Here is a 16,729-nt window from a genome sequence, read left to right as displayed (position 1 = left end):
GATGTTGAAACTTACCTAGTATATCACACCTCGAGATGTACCTAATCCTTTAGCGTTCTGCCCTGTTATACCTTCCTATTTACTTTCCCTTTCATTCTTCAGCTTTACATTTCTATCATACCTCAATATTCTTCCCTTACCCGACATACATCTTTCGTACCGTTGCTTACCTTTGTACTGATTCATTCAATTTGTTTAGTTCGCCAACTTATAACTGAACTTATCGTCAAGAGATACATTTAATCAATTCTTATATTGTACGAACACTGACTTACCTCTATGACAACCAATCCATTATCATATAAATACATATTCGGATAATGTAGCCTCAACGAAGTGACTTACCTCTGTAACTTCCAATATCATCACTCACTTGCTTCTGTCGATACTGTTCTTCTGCAGAAATCAAGAGTTAGTATAAGGAATATCATCTCCTATGGCTTGGCTCTATCGCACGATCTTAGATATGAAAGAAAAGTAACCATCCTAAATGCCCTGTAGCCTCCTGTTTATAAATGTGGCGTGCACCACACCATAAACAAGACTCTACTAGACACGACTTTGCAGACAACTCCTAGGATGAACTACTCTGATACCACTTTGTCACACCCCAATTCCAATAGGGCATGATGGGCACCCAGCTCTTACTTAGAGCTGAGCGAACCCTCTGGCATTCACATAATGAAACTGGACATATAGAAAATTTTCGAAAATATAATAAAGTACTTTCTGTCAAACCATAGAAATTTGCGAACGATACTCAATTAATCAAACTGACATATCGGCTTACATGGTCGCTTTACTCAACACCTGACATCTCAACATACTAACCACAGGACACTGTCTCCAAAGTATCTAAGAGTAAACATCTGAATCGTATGAGTCAGGACAGATCCCCGACGTACCCATACACAGATATGATAACCATAATGACTCGACACTGCTCCAGGAGGAAAATGGAGTTTGCCAATCCCAGCAGATAGCCTACCATCCTAGCTGAATACTTTTACTCGCAAAACAATCTGGGACTGTGTGGCATGAACACAACGCCCCCAGGAAAAAGGACGTCAGTACGAACAATGTACCGAGTATGTAAGGCTTAAGAACATCAAGTACAAATGAATCATGAAAACCAGTCTAAGTATTAGAATGCGTCTGTGGCTAACATCTGAGAATATCTGCGTAACTCTTATATGACTGAAACTGACCCTGTGGTGTATGATAGGCGTATGTTATAATATAAATTATAGTGCTGCAGAACGTACAACCCGATCCATATAAAATATAATAGTGTCGAGGAGCGTACGACCCGATCCATATATAATATAATAATGCTGAGGAACGTACAGCCCGATCCATATATAATATAATAGTGCCGAGGAACGTACGGCCCGATCCATATATAATATAATATTTATAAATGCATGTAAGACTCGAAAAAGGATACTCTAAACTCCTCTGGTGACATAAGAAGCTAGTAAGATAAGTCTCTGGGAGTTATGGACATGAAACATAGGAGGCTGAGGATACAAATATCTCTACACTATCTAAGAATAGAGTCTTTGGAACTCGCTTGCTCACTGTGTTCGTTCATATGATAAGGATCATGCCAAAATGAAAGAAAGGGCTCCTTAACATACCTCGAGTCTTCAGTACGATCCAACAATGAACTCGCCGTAACTATTATGCAAACCCTATAATAAAGGCATACATGTATAAACTTAGGCGACGCTAGTATACCACGTATATTAAGAAATAATTTGGTTCTAAAATGAAACGGACAACATTTCCCCTATTTCAAGACCATCATAATACAACCAACAAGACTAACAAATGCAACCACAGCCTCTTCAAACCTTCCTTAAACTCAAGTTACCAACAACACAAGGATATACAAGAGCCCATCCAATATACGCTCGTATACGATATCTCTATACACTTCCTTCCTCCAAATTCATGAAGTACATCAGCAAATCACAATAACAACATCAAGTACTTTCCATATACAAGGAAACTATCTCAACAACACAATAATAACAAATTCCAAAACAGCCACCAAAAAGCCCATAAGCCAACAACAACCTCAAAATACAATTCCCCGTTATTAATTCCGTATTTCTCATCCCACAATTTAGCTATGACCTGGATGAACATAAATATATCTAAAAGAAGATAATTCTTACCTTATACTCTATGAACTACGCTTTTTCCATTGCCCCGTATGCTCCATCGCGACCTATATGTTCCATGGAGCTCTCGTTGCGAGGTCCCTTTTGAACCGGACAGTCCGTCGTAGGATGCTCTTAACCTTTTACTCCAATATTGTATCACCGAGCGGTTTGTGGCGATGGAAAGTAGACTCATAGACCTTCGATTTGGCAGGTGGAACAGCCCGTAATTCCAAGTATAATGGGATTAATGATCCGAGAGATCTAACCCATGTAGTTGCCAACTTGAATCGTAAGGGAAATTTTTACTATTTAAGTTAAGATGAGAAGAAGTATATATCTTCTCCATGTAACAAAAACGTGGGTGAGGTCCCTTTTTATATTTCAAGATAATTATATATATATATATATATATATATATATATATATATATATGGGTGTATTTATATACCCCAAAAGTAGGATAAAACTATATATATACATCTAGTGGACCATAGATCCCTCTTAACCATTACCCTCCAACTACCTTCCTAAAGTGCCACCTATCAAAATATGCCTTAGTCATCCTTTTTGTTATCAACCACGTGGAGCATGTCCAGTAGCATGTTTATCATATATTGCTAATCAATATATTAATCTCCCACTAAAATAATCAAATATTTAACTAATTACCCACATAATTAATTTTGTTGATCTCAATTCACTTAAACATTGATCACCTTTAAAATAATCCATATACCGATTACCATGACCAGGTGATATAACACTAGTCCATAGCCTCATTTGCCACACATAAAATATTGTTTTCAATCATCGTCGTCACACTTTTTCGGCTTAAATCATTTCCGAACTTCATTCCTTGTATACATCAAGTTCTTGAGTTTCATGCTTGAATATGATCAAATCCTCAGGGCTCGGGTAAATTTTCCCATGCTAGATGGTTCAATTTCCTAGTCCAAAAATACGGAATATTATAGCTTGGACCGTATTCCATTCAACTAAATTTCAAACCTAGACGGAACTTATTTTCTTCGATTTGTTTAATTTCTAACGTTTACAACACATCTGTACCATCACTCTAACCACCTATAAGCTTGAAGGTATAACCTCGTTTCCATTACTAATGTCATTTAACTCTCACGCTTTCCAATGCATGAAAACACGGGATGTAACAAGCACAACCCATGGGGGACCTGTGAAGTCCATGTACCACTCGTTTTGGATCTTTTCCCAATGGTAACGAGACTCCGGATCTTTGCCCACGGAGGATCTTTATCAGCACAATCCATGGGGGACCTGCGGAGTCCATGTACCTCACAGTCCGGCGATAAGCTAGATACTGCTACCATACAACCACGATTCTGAGACAACAATCAAATATCGGACCTCACGTCACTCTCATCCAAACTAAGCCCAGCTCATCACAGTGTTTCCTCAACTGTCATCAATGTATCAACAGTATATCATGAAGGATGAGAATGCTGCAATGTATAAGTCAACATCAATGATCAGATCAATATCACAAGTACCAAGCATGGGTACGCCAATAATGTCATAAAAGACTACACAAGTCATATAGAACACTATTGTCGTATCAAATGTCAACAATTAATATGCTAAAATATCGTGATCAAGATGTATCAATGTCTCCAATATGTCTATCACTACATGGCATCAGGCCAACAACAATAGAACAAATCAAGTCACAACATAATGGGGTGGCAAGCCCCAATCACACAACAGGGCCTAACCTAAGACAATATCCAACCCAACATCATACCCGAAGGTTTACATGCTTTCTCCGACAATATCATCTAAATATATGCTTCGCTAAACGAAGTCTCCCCATAGGGTAAGCCATAACGTACCTGGAAGGCCGAGCATCAACAACACCAACAATAACTCCTTAGCCTTTCCTTTTGGCTAAGCCCCGATATCAAGAAAGTCTAAACATATTCGAAAATATGGAATTAGAATCAAGAAGAACATCAAAACCAACCGTACTTCTATCAAGCCCCAAATTCCTAACCTATGGAATAGGGTTTATGAACTAGAAGGATGAAAGTAGGGATCTAAATGTCCCAACATGAAATTAAAGCTCTAGGTGATCAATTCCCACCATTAGCAAGCTAAAAGAATCAACAATTCACTCTAATTAGGATTCTAGGCAAAACCCCCAAATTTGGGTATAAACCCTAACTTCTAAATCTACAAATTAGCCTCTAATCAGGAAGAAGTTATGAAATAAGGGTTATAATCATCAATTCAATGCTTAAAGAAGCTAACCCAATCAACAATTCATGATTTAGAAGCCTAGAACGAATATTCATAAAACCCACTTTTAATCTTCCATTACTTGATGAACTAACAAGATGAAACAAATTCTAAAATGATTAGGGATATTGAAACAACAAGCAGATTAGAAGGACTTACCACAAAGAATCTTCTCCCAGAATCCTCTAGAATTTCTCCCCAAAGATCAATTTTCAGAAAAGTAATAAATGTAAGATTAAGGGCTTTTAATACACAATTAATGAATATAACAGGCCCGATACCGATACGGCGGCATCGGGACCGCTGCGATGATACCGCCCTGAAGACCTCTCAGATCATCGGGACAGTAGGGCTACAAGGCACTGGGCCGCCACAGCGGCTAGTACCACCGCTCTGGCGGTAATGGTGCCGCCAGGGCAGACACCAGCATAAATTTTCCCAAAAATAATCTCAAACTCAATTCAAAATCCTGACTAATACCTGAGACCATCTGCTCACAAACCAAATACACAGACACACAAAAAAACATGCAACGAAGGCACTCATGGCCTTGGAATTCCCAACGAAGGTCTCATTGACCGAATCAACTACGATACCTTAATTCCAACTTCCGAGGCCAAGTCCTAAAATGCATCTGAGTGTATTGGGAACCAAACAAGATATACATACAAGTTCTAAAAGACCATCCGGACCTCTCAAAATCGATGGATTTATGAAAAAGGTCCGTTTACCCAAAGTCAACTTTGAGTCAACTCTTTTTCTCTTTAAGCCTAAATTTCACAAAAAGTCGCCCGAATCAAATCTAAACACATCGGGAAGCATGTCAACGGTCCCTTTGGATCAAAAGTGAGCTAACCAAGTTCGGGAAAGGGTCGAAAGTGACGCAAAGACAATAACGACCAAGCGGATCGTTACATCAGATACTAATTAAACCATCGCTCGTCCTCGAGCGAAGAAGGGAAAAGAGCGGGAAAGTACCTGAATCAGCGAACAACTGGGGGTATTGGCTACGCATATCACACTCAGTCTCCCAAGTAGCCTCCTCAATAGGACGGTGCTTCTATTGTACCTTCACAAAAGCAATCTCTTTCGACCTCAACGTTCGCGCCTGCCTATCTAAGATCACAATAAGCTCCTCCTAATAGGTCAAATTCTCATCAAGCAATATCGAATCCCAACAAACAATGTACGTACGGTCGACATGGTACTTGTTCAACATAGAAACATGAAAAACTGAATGAACTTGGGCGAAGCCTGGCGGTAAGGCCAACTTATAAACAACATCGCCCACACGGTCAATAATATCGAATGGGCCAATATACCTGGGGCTCAACTTGCCTCTCTTTCCAAACCTCGTAACACCCTTCATGGGTGAAATCTTCAATAAAACTTGGTTACCAACAACAAACTCTAGATCTCGACCTTTCGGTCCGCATACATCTTCTGCTAACTCTGAGCGGCCAAAAGCTTGGCCTAAATAACTCTCACTCTATCAAGGGACTCTCTCAACAGATCCGTGAAGCTCAAACCCATCAAACCAGCCAACCGGAGATCTACATCTCCTACCATATAAAGCCTCAAAAGGCGCCATGCCAATACTCGAATAATAACTGTTGTTGTACACAAACTCTGCAAATGGTAAGTGTTGATCCCAATGACCGCCAAAATCAATAACATAAGCTCTTAACATGTCCTCGAGCACCTGAATAGTCCGCTCGGACTGCCCATCGGCCTGGGGGTGAAAAGCTGTATTAAGATCCAATCGAGTACCAAACTCCTCATGAAAAGCCCTCCAGAAATGGAAAGTGAAGATAGTACCCCGATCAGGCATGATAGAAATAGGAACCGCAGGCAACCTCATAATATTCCGAATGCACAACTTGGATAACTTCTCTGCGGTATAAGAAATTTGTACCTGAACAAAATGAGGGCCCTTAGTCAACCGATCAACTATCACCCAAATAGAATCAAACTTGCCCAGGGTCTTCGGAAGGCCCACAACGAAATCCATGGCAATCCTCTCCCACTTCCACTCAGGAATAGGTATCCTCTGAAGTACACTGCCGGGTTGCTGGTGCTCATATTTAAATTGCTGACAATTCCCATACGTAGCCTTGAAATCAACTATATCTCTCTTCATCTGACGCCAACAATAGTGCTCTCTCAAATCACGATACATCTTAGTCGCCCCCTATGAATGGAATATAAAAAGCTATGAGCCTCAGTCAATATCAACTGAATCAAATCACCAACACGAGGGACGCACACGCGCCCCTTAATCCTCAAAATGCCCTCAGAATCAATCATGGCCTCATTGGCCTCACCCCTCAAAAACCTATCTCGAATCTTGCTTAACTTAGCATCCTCAAACTGATGAGTCCTGATCTGATCCAATAAAGATGACCTGGCCTTTACCCAAGCCAAATCCCTGCCTGGGGATGGAATATGAAGGCGAAAGAAATTATTGGCCAGATTTGAACCTCCATGGCCAACAGATGCTCGAAAACAATAAAACAAGCTAGACTCCCCATACTCATTACCCTGTGACTCAAGGCATCAGCCATAGTATTGGCCTTCCCAGGATGATAAAGAATAGATATATCATAGTCCTTCAGGAGCTCCATCGATCGGCGCTGCGTGGAATAAAGATCTCTCTGGGTAAACACATGCTGAAGGCTATGGTGATAGGTGAAAACCTCATAATGGACACCGTAGAAATAATGCCTCCAAATCTTCAAAGCAAAACCACAGACAACAACTCCAAATCATGGGTAGGGTAATTCTTCTCATGGATCTTCAATTGACGAGAAGCATACCCTATCACTCTACCCTCCTACATCAACACAGCAGCCAAACCCCTGCAGGATGTATCACAATTGACCGCCAAATCCTTATCCTCCACAACTAATGCTAAGATGGGGGGCTGAAGTCAAAAGGGTCTTGAGCTTTTGAAAGCTCTCCTCATAATTATCGGACCACTGGAAGGGAACATCTTTCTGAGTCAATCTGGTCATGGACGAAGCAATAGCAGTCCAACCTTTCACAAAACGGCGGTAGTAGCTGGCCAAACCCATAAAACTATGAACCTTGGTAATAGTAGTGGGCCTCACCCAACCCTTTACAGCCTCAATCTTCTGTGGATCAACCATAATCTCATCCTTATACACAACATGGCCCAAGAATGCCATAGAATCCAACCAAAAGTCACACTTCAAAAACTTAGCATATAGGATATTCTTCTTCAACAGCCCAAGAACAGTACGAAGATGGCCCTCATGCTCCTCTCTACTCTTGGAATACACCAAGATATAATCAATAAACACAATCACGAAGGAATCAAGGAATGACCTAAAGATGCCATTCATCAAAGTCATAAATGCAGCCGGGGCATTGGTAAGCCCAAATGACATCACCAGAAACTAATAGTGACCATATCTCATCCGAAAGGTTGTCTTCAGAATATGCTCAGCCCTGATCCTCAATTAGTGGTAGCCTGAATGCAAGTCAATCTTCAAAAATACTGAAGCACCCTGAAACTGGTCAAATAAATCATCAATACGTGGCATAGGACACTTGTTCCGAATAGTAACCTTATTCAGCTGGCGATAATCAATGCACATCCTCATGGATCCATCTTTCTTCTTCACAAACAACACAAGAGCACCCCAAGGGGAGACACTCGGTCTAATGAACCCCTTGCTCAATAAATCCTTTAACTACTTCTTAAGCTCTCTCAACTCAGCAGGTACTATCCGATATGGGGCAATAGAAATAGGGTGAGTGCTCGGATCCAAATCAATATAGAAGTCAATGGTCGCGATCGGGCGGCATACCCGGCAAATCGGTCGAGAATATCTCTGCGAACTCGCTCACAATAGGAACGGACTCAAGTGGTGGAGATGCAATAGTAGTGTCACGTACATGAGCCAGATAAGCCAAACACCCCTTGTTGACTAACTTCTTCTCCTGAAAGAAGAAAATGATCTTCTTCGGAGCGGGGCTAGGAGTACCCCTCCACTCAAGTTTAGAGATGCCCGACATGGCTAAGGTGATTGTCTTGGCATGACAGTCTAAGATCGCATGGTAAGGAGAGTGTCAGGTCATACCCAAGCTAATATCAAAGTCCACCATATCAAGAATCATCAAATCTACCCAAGTGTCATACCCCATAACAGTAACCAAATATGATCGATAAACTCGATCCACGACAACAGAATCTTCAATTGGAGTAGACACATAAACAGGTACAACTATGATATCGCAAGGAAAATCCTAAACAGCGGCATCATATGCAGACACATACGAATAAGTGGATACAGGGTTAAATAACACAGATGCTGCTCTATGACAGATAGAAATGGTACCTGAAATAACTGCATTTGAGGCCTCTGCCTCGGGCCTACTCGAAAATGAGTACCAATGGGCCCCACCACATCTAGTCTGAGACCCCCCTCTCGCACTTTGGAACCCACCTCTAACTGCCAAGGATCCACCTCCAGAACCCTGAGAACCACTACGGCCTGAATGAGCACCACCTCGACCACCAGACGATGTCTGAGTCCTTTGTGGCTAATAATCTTGCCTAGCTCGGGGACATCTCTTAGCAATATGCCCAATCTCTCCACATGAAAAATAGGCCTGAAAGGGAGGAGACTGATAAATAAATGCTGAGGACCCGCTGAAACAACACCGGTTCAGAAATGAGCTCTCACGAGCTCTCTGCCTGGGTGTCTCACTAGAGGAAGCCTGCAAAGCTTAGTGCACAGGGCTGCCAGAATATGGCTGATACGACCTAGAAGACTGATCGGTGCCTCTCGAACTAGAACCACCATATCTCCCAATTTAACGCTGCCTCTTCTCACCACTACCTCCTAATGCACGGGCCTTAGCGGCCTTAACGAAAGAAGCATGCTCAATGACAGACTGGAAGGAAGCCCCAATAGCCTCTATCTGAAGGCAAGGAATCTGAGAGAACCGACTAGCCCACCAACAAAATGCCTAATCCTGTCAGGCTCAGTAGGGATCAAGGGTGTGGAATAACGAAACAAATACAGATAGCGGATCACATAGGCCTCCACAGACGTACCCCTCTGCTGAAGATGTAGAAATCATCCCTACGCGCCTTCCTTACAGCTTGGGGAACATACTTCTCAAGGAAGGCCCGATAGAATTGAGTTCAAGTTAGGGGAGGAAAACCCTTAGGTCTGCAAGCAACAAAATACCTCCACCAAGTTTTCGCGTTGCCAGGAAACTGGTAGGACACAAAATCAACTATGTGGGACTCTATGATCCCCATCCTTTATAGCAACTCATGCATATCCAAGATGAACTCATAAGGGTCTTCTACAGAAGTACCCGAAAATCTCAACGGCTCCAACTTCCTAAACATCCCAACAAGATCCTGATCAGTGAAGTTCATAACAGGGCCTTCCATGGGTCTAAGATCATCCCCCGAGGCTGGCACTGCATCAATATGGGGAGCAATAGCTGCAGCAGGGTGTGCTACTCGAGTAGGTCTCTACTAAGGGGTCTGCGCCCTAACTTTGGTCGGTGAACCTCCACCAGGAGTAGTAACACCAGCGACAGCCTGCTGGACATCTAGATAGGGTAGAAGACGAGCTATGGTATCCTGCATAGCATGATCAGAAGTGATCTCAGGTTGTGTCTGTGCTGGGCCACACCATCCTCAGCGGCTTGGTCTCGATCCTGCTGATCCTCAGGCTCTAGAGATAGAGATCTTTCGCGCCGCGGTCCTACCGCAGGAGCCCTACCCCTAGCTGGGGTAGGCTTGTGGCCTCTAGCTCTGCCGCGTCCTCTGGTTGTCGCTCGCCCTCTAGTGCCAGCTATAGCTGCGGGCTCTAGCACCCGATCTCGGGCTATATTAGCTCGAGTCCTCACCATCTGTGAGAGAAGAGATAAGAGTCAGATACCAATTTGATTGTTCCAGGTACCAATTAGAATAAAGTAGCACGAAAGAAGGAAAGAAAGTGAAATTTGCTAAATGTTCTATAGCCTCTTGCAAATAAATACGGAGCTCATCGTACCCATCCATGAGACTCTACTAGACACTCTCTTATATTATAGACCTGGTAACCTAGGGCTATGATACCAACTTGTCACGACCCATTTTAGCTAAGTCATGCGGGCACTTACCTTTCCTATCTCGGTAAGCGAACCCTCAACCCAATGATAGCAGAAACGTAAATAAATAATTAAATAAGCAAAAGACAATAAATCACATAAGTCTGAAGATAATGATATAGAAAAGTGCGGAAATAAGGAAATACACCCCAGAGTGTGGTCTAATCCTTAAAAGAGCATCTAGCTAGAAATATACAAGTCTGGAATATCAATAATATATCAAGTATAAATATATCTCGGAATGAAAAATAAGACATAAATAAAGAAGAATCTTCAAGGCTATGGACGTCTCGTGCTCACCCTGTAGACTCTAAGCAAACCTCGGAGCAACTATCAGCCACGAGAAACAGAAGTAGATCAAACCTGAAATTTTGCATTCATAAAAGAACGCAACAAATACAGGTCAATACAAAACCACAGTGCTGGTAGGCATCATAGGCCGACTAAGTTTAACTAACATAATCCAGACAATAAAGTAAGATAAGAAGATAAATAAACAAGTATAAGTCAACACAAGCCAGAACCAAGTACATGTCATCACCTAGGTTATAGATCTAAACTTGTCACGACCCGACTAGGGGCCGCGACGGGTACCCGGGGCTAACCACCGAGCACCGCTTGTTCTATTGCTCATCATACTCATTTAATGCTCTTTTATCAAATTTATACTCAAATCATAAGAAAATCATATTTCATTTGGGAACATAAATACTTTTATATACATACGCCTCTCGGCTATCAAAAAGGGATAATATACACATATATGCATATATACAGTAGTGACCTTGTGAGATCACATAAACCACACTGCGTATCTACGAGCCTCTACTAGAGTACTAGACATATGGACGGGACAGGACCCCGTCGTGCCCAACATATGCAAATGTACACAAAAGAATAATCAAGCACCTCCGGAACAAAGGAGTGCTTTCAATCAGCTAACAGCTCCTACGAGTCTGGATCAAGCTCAACTCCCTGTGTACCTGTGGGCATGAACGCAGCGTCCAAAGAAAACGAGCGTCAGTACGAACATTGTATTGACTATGTAAGACAAGAATGAAATAAATATAATAGAGGGATCATGAGCCATAAGAGAAAGATATAACCTGCATGAGTTTCATGAGTGAATACATTTCGTACATATATCGTATTTTTATATAATCATGGTACATATGTCATCACATCACATATATCATCACATCGTAATCCTCATCATTAACCCGCGTTCGGGTAACCATCATATGCCGCCCACTAGTGGTGATCATGCCCGGCCTTTTAGGCTCAGTGTATACCTAGCATCCCACATTAGCGGTGACATGCCCGGCCATCTAGGCACGGTAGAATCATATGCAGCCCGCCTTAGCGGTGACATGCCGGCCATCTTGGCGCGGTGAAATCGTATCATCATATAATCATTCATGAATTCATCATTATTACACATCTCATGAATATATCATAATCTTATCATTAGGAGCATACATTAGATTTTGAAGGCAACCATGGCTATTGCAGGGTGACCTAAGGTCGTGAACCCCCTATTATATTATGAACATTTATGAGTATTCTGCCTCACCTTGAAGGAAATAGTATATAAGGTGAGTGTTAACAATAATGAAATCATTCCCGTTATAGGATCATCATATCATGAACTCTAGAGTCTCTATACTTTAACTTATCATCATCATTATCATGCTCGTATCATATTTCCTTTCTTAATCATGTACGTATGTAGTTTGGTATGTTTACGGACTCATAGTCTCCATCGTATAGGATGATCATGGAAAACTTGGAAGATTCATGCCTTTGAAAGAAAAGATTAGCCTTACATACCTTTTCCGTTTAACTAGTTTATCGCTTGCTTGCTCTCCTTCAACGCCCACGTTTCTACCTTCAAGAGAATTCGCATTAACATTAGTTAATCGACTATAAGAGCGCGTTACTATTTCTAGGGAAAATTGGGCAGCATTTACTTTGTTTCTACTACTTTTCCCATGTTCTATATCAACTCCAAAACATTCATAACAGCATTCACAATATCGCAATCGACATTCATCATTTATCTATATTTACCACAATTCACCATTTCCCTTCAATTTCTCCACAATTATAGTTATAGCTCGTTATCGAGTTTTCTCATATATAATACTTAATTCATGGTCTAAATTTCATTTATAACATATTCACAATAACAACATACCAACATTCATCATTCACCCCAAACTCTTGTTCAACAATGATACTATTCACTCATTTATGACCCATTTTCTATACTCTTCTACAATCCAAGTGCTGCAACTTATTAATACTTCAAACACCATGAAAATACCATGAATCTTACCTTAGATAGTGTAGAAACAAGCCTTGAATGGAAATACTCTTCTAGCACCAAAACCCTATTTCACTTCTCTTGGGATTTCTTGGCTTGGATGACTTTAATGGGTTTCACACTCTTGATTTTTGTTGGTTTTGACGTAGTTGATCATTGATTCCCTTTGATTCCTTGTAAATTAATATTGGAGAGTGTTCTAGAGTTTTCTTGAAGTGTAGAGAGTGGAAATGAAATGAAATGAATTGAGAAAGGGTCCTTTTATTAAATTGAAAGCTGTCCCGACCAACTTATACGGACCAACATACGGTCCGTACATTTTATACGGGCCATATGTGTGGCCGTATGTTTGGTCAAGTAGGTGATGTCCCCCTTGGATAAATATACGGCTTAACATATGGCCAGTATATTTTATACGGTCCGTATGTTGGGCCGTATAGTGCCCAGTTGTTCCGATTTCGTTCTCGTCGACTCGTTTGATCTCCAATCCTTATGGAACCTTCTCGACACTTGTTTAGCACCTTAATACCAATCTAAGGGATGTTATCACTCTTCTCTAAGACATCATTATGTCATCATCAATTCGTCGCTCATAGTTCTTACCCGACGCACAACATATCCTTTACTTCCTTTGTCAAACTTCTTTCTTTACGTCTAATGTCTCGAATATCGATTAGGATCGTCAAATGCTTTCTCTCGCTTATCTGAATCATCGTATACCTTGTGTTCCTCGCTATCCTATTCACTGTACATTAACGGGGAATTTTCCAAGGTGTAAGAAAACCCAAGTGTGCCAAGTCCCAATATATCCAATCTGAATCCAAATAACACAAGTAAATCACCAGATCATCACAATATAAGCCATAATGCAATGCAATGAATGCAATAATGTATGAATGTAAATACAATGTAATGTTGTGTACACATGTACTCTGGATGGAAGTATCGATGTCTCGGTAGGACAGCCGATGGGGGACCTGCGAAGTCTATGTACCACTTATTTCCGATCTTTACCAAACGGTAACGAGACTCTAGATCTTTGCCCACAGAGGATCTTTATCAGCACAACCCATGGGGGACCCACGAAGTCCATGTACCTCATTGTCCGGTGACAACCTGGATACCACTACCACATAACCATGATTCTAGGACAACCATTAGATATCAGACCTTACGTCACTCTAATCCAAACTGAGTCCAGCTCATCACATTTTTTCCTCAAGTATTACCAATGTATCAACAGTATATCATGAAAGATGAGAATGTGTGCAATGTATGAGTCAACATCAATGATCTGATTAATATCACAAGTACCATGCATGGGTACGCCAACAATATCTTGAAAGACTATATAAGTCATATAGAACACTATTACCGTATCAAATGTCAACAAGTAAGATACTACAATATCATGATGAAGATGTATCAGTAGTCTCCAATATTTCTATCACTACGTGGCATCAAGCCAACAACAATAGTACAAATGAAGTCACAACACAACGGGGTAGCTAGCCCCAATCACACAATAGGGCCTAACCTAAGACAATATCCAACCCAATATCATATCCGAAGGTTTATATATTTTCTCCGATCATAACCTCTAAATATATGTTTCACCAAACGAAGTCTCCCCATAGGGTATGCCATAACGTACTTGGAAGGCCGAGCAGCAATAACCCAAACAATCACTCCTAGCATTTTCTTTCCACTGAGCCTCGATATCAAGAAAGTCTAAGCATATTCGAAAACATGGAATTAGAATCAAGAAGAACATCAAAACCAACCGTACTTCTATCAAGACCCAAATTCCCAACCTATGTAATAGGGTTTATGAACTAGAAGGTCAAACTAGGGATCTAAAGGTCCCAACATGAGATTATACCTTTAGATGATCAATTCCCACCATTAGCAAGCTAGAATAATCAATAATTCACTCTAATTCGGATTCTAGGCAAAACCCCAAAATTTGGGTATTAACCTTAACTTCTAAATCCACAAATTAGCCTCTAACTTGGTAGAACTTATAAAATGAGGGTTCTAATCATCAATTCAATGCTTAAAGAAGCTAACCCAATCAACAATTCATTATTTAGAAGCCTAGAAGGAATATTCATTAAACTCACTTTTAATCTTCCATTACTTAATGAACTAACAAGATGAAAGGGACTCTAAGATGATTAGGGATAATGAAATAGCAAGGAGATTAGAAGGACTTACCGCCAAGAATCTTCTCCAAGAATCCTCTTGAATTTCTCTCCAAAGCTCAATCTTCGGAATAGTAATACAAGGCACTGAGCTGCCACAGTGGCCAGTACCACCACTCTGGCGGTACCGCTTTGTTTGTAATGGTACCGCTAGGGCGGACACTAGCACAGATATTCCCAAATATAATCCTAAAACTCAATCCGAAATCCCGACTAATACCCGTGGCTATCTGCTCACAAACCACATATACAGACACACATACAACACGCTACGAACACACTTATGTCCTCGGAATTCCCAACGAAAGTTTCGTTGATCGAGTCAACCCCCGATACCTCAATTCCAACCTCCCAGGCTAAGTCTCAAAATGTATCCGAGTGCATTGGGAACTGAACCAGATATACATACAAGTTCTAAAAGGTCATCCGAAACTCTCGGAATCAACGGATTTCCAAACAAGGTCCGTTTACCTAAAAGTCAACTTTGAGTCAACTCTTTCTCGCTTTACGCCCAAATTTTAAAAAGTCACCCAAATCAAATCTAAACACTGAGAAGTGTGTCAACTGTCCACTCGGGTTAAAAGTGAGCTAACTAAGCTCAGAAAGGGTCGAAAGGGTCGAAAGTGCCGGAAAGACTATAACGACCAAGTAGGTCATTACAGTATGCTACCAGCTACTCCAGCGGGTTCTCCGACTAGAGTTGGAGCTTAGACTCCGGATTCGATGGTTGTTTTGGGATATAGGGACCAGGGGCACAACCAACTACTGCTGTGGCTCCTCAATTTTTGGGTATGCCAGTTTCGGGTATTGCTATTCGCTCAGTCACCCAGCCTACCATAACTGTTGATGAGCAGAAGAAGTGGGATAAGTTTGAGAAGATGAAGCCACCACAGTATGATGGGCATCCTGATGATGAGGCTTATGAGTTTTTGGTTAGTTTCCATGAGTGTCTGCAAAGTTTGGGGTTGGTGGAGTCCAATGTGGTTAATTTTGTGGCTATGTAGATTGTTGGTCCCGCCAAGAAGTGATGGAGGGTTTTTGTTCAGACTAGGCAAGCTTGGGGTGAGTTCTCTTGTGTTCTTGGAGAAGTAGGTTCCCCATAATTTAAGGGACGAAAGGGCTGAGTATTTTGACATGTTGGATCAAAAGGAGATGATTGTTACTGAGTATGAGATGAGGTTCCATTCCTTGTCTTGCCATGCTTTGATTATTTTTCCAGATGAGATAGAGAGGAGTAGGAAGTTTGTGAGGGGACTGACTTATCCCCTCAAAGTTGCAGCAACACAGGTAGAAGCTTTAGGAGGTAGCTTTCAGGCAGTAGTAGATGCCCATAGGAGTGTTGAATCCATCAGCCATCAGGAGCACCTCATCTGGAGGTAGGGGCCATCATAGTGGGAGTTTCCATCCCCGTTCAGTAGATCGGTTCAAGCAGCGATTCAGACTTCCACAGGTGGTTCTTCAGGCCATGTTGTTCATAGTTCGGGATGGGGTTTCCAGGGTTCTTATTCCCAACCTGGGGGTTGAGGTGGTCATTAAGATTATTTCGGTCCTTCTCAGTAGCCTATTACTCATCGTGGGTGTTATGAGTGTGGAAAAGCAGGACATTTTTCCCAGGA

Source organism: Lycium barbarum, chromosome 4 (assembly GCF_019175385.1).
Source record: "Lycium barbarum isolate Lr01 chromosome 4, ASM1917538v2, whole genome shotgun sequence".
In the NCBI taxonomy this organism is placed as follows: Eukaryota; Viridiplantae; Streptophyta; class Magnoliopsida; order Solanales; family Solanaceae; genus Lycium; species Lycium barbarum.
This window is presented reverse-complemented; position numbering follows the sequence as displayed.